The sequence below is a fragment of the Hyla sarda genome, chromosome 1 (genome assembly GCF_029499605.1).
Source record: "Hyla sarda isolate aHylSar1 chromosome 1, aHylSar1.hap1, whole genome shotgun sequence".
NCBI lineage: Eukaryota > Metazoa > Chordata > Amphibia > Anura > Hylidae > Hyla > Hyla sarda.
In genome coordinates, this window is record NC_079189.1 from 28,797,972 (window position 1) to 28,799,468 (window position 1,497).

The 1,497-nt window shown below is 49.4% G+C and overlaps 1 pseudogene; it reads right to left on the reverse strand.

The window, feature by feature from the left end:
- Positions 1 to 1,046: 1,046 nt before the first annotated feature.
- LOC130344237 (U2 spliceosomal RNA) lies at positions 1,047 to 1,155 on the reverse strand (annotated as a pseudogene).
- Between the last annotated feature and the right edge of the window lie 342 nt (positions 1,156 to 1,497).

Sequence of the window (1,497 nt, forward strand, 5' to 3'; positions counted from 1 at the left end):
CCTCAGCTGTCCGCTGGAGAATCGGCTACACACGGATGATGAGGAGGAAGACATTGAGCGTACATTGTGTTTATTCCTCATTTCCAAAAATGATTGACCAAAAACACAGAATTCCCCCGATTCTTCTTCAATGTTTACATTTAATGCTTGGAACGGTGCTAATTAGATCTCCACACCTTGTGACTTTTTCTCTAGAAACAACACCACTCTTGTCCATATGGTTGTTTCTGGAATTGCAGCGTTCAATGTGTTTTGCTGACATCTACTGGTTATTCAGTGACATGGCACAAGCAAGTGCTCTCGAATCACCCAAAATGCAAGAAAAAGTGCAAACGTGTTACACTAAAAAAAAAACATGCACAGAGGATGCGGTCTATCGCAAGCCCTTCTCCGATAGGAGAGAGGCCCCCAACAAACTTTACCCTTCACCTGCGGACCAAGAGGTACCTGCGAGGTTCCAGGTTCGATGCCCCTTTTCGCTGAAGCTACTAGGGGACCACAAATGCTCCCGGCATCCCCCTTGGCGTTAGCCAAGGTATCTACACGCAGAGCCGATAACGGTAGGTACCCTGCCAAAGCAAGAGTACCTGGGGTGTTTGCAGGGAGGTGCGGAACCTAATAGCCACACACACCTCCCCTAGACCGCCAGGAGGGACACCCAGAAGGACTACCGCACCCTGACAAATCCTGTGAACACACAACACACAAAAAGTGACACAGTGAGACAAAAAGAAATAAATAACTGTGTGCAGATATACTGCCCGGATCTATAAACATTTCTCTGATCCTAGCCAGAAGGCCGGGAATCAAGAGGTGAGTGCCACAAGGTGAAGAGATTATGGTGCCCGTGCTTCCCCTCAGTGAGTCCATCCTCACAGTGAGTTTCGGCACCTCGGGGTCACCACTCCCCGAGGCACAAAAGTACTTCGGCTCTAGACCCTCTCAGCCTCATGGCGAGACCCGGAGGGAACAGGTCACATCGGGGCAGCCGCCAAGCTGATTCCTCAGAACCAGCCCCGGAACGCCCTGGTACACCTGCCCCCTCCATGCAGCACCCGTCCCCACCAGCCCAAAACCGGCATCATTCGGGCACCGGCATGAAACTCATAAGAACAGATACTACACTTGATCTTAGCCAAAAGGCCGAGAAGCATGGCACAAGCAAGTAACTTTATTGCACTGCACTAGACACCTATAGATGGTTTGAAAGTCCTAGAAGGTGGGAGGTCCCTGCCAAAGTCAACCAGTCTCCTCTCTCGCTGACAGGAAGATATCCTGTTGAGAGATTAGGAATTGAAAAAAAAGTCAGAATAGAGTCATGTGACTAGAGGTGGTTGGAGGCAGAGAGTGAAGTGTGGAGTCTGGATAATATAGCAAATATCCATTACCAAGTGGTTCCTACCTACATTTATCCATGGGATCTATTGGTCGAGAGGACTATCTCCATTAGTCAGCAAGGATGAGTTTGCACAAGTTCCTCGCTGCATTCCAGGAGCT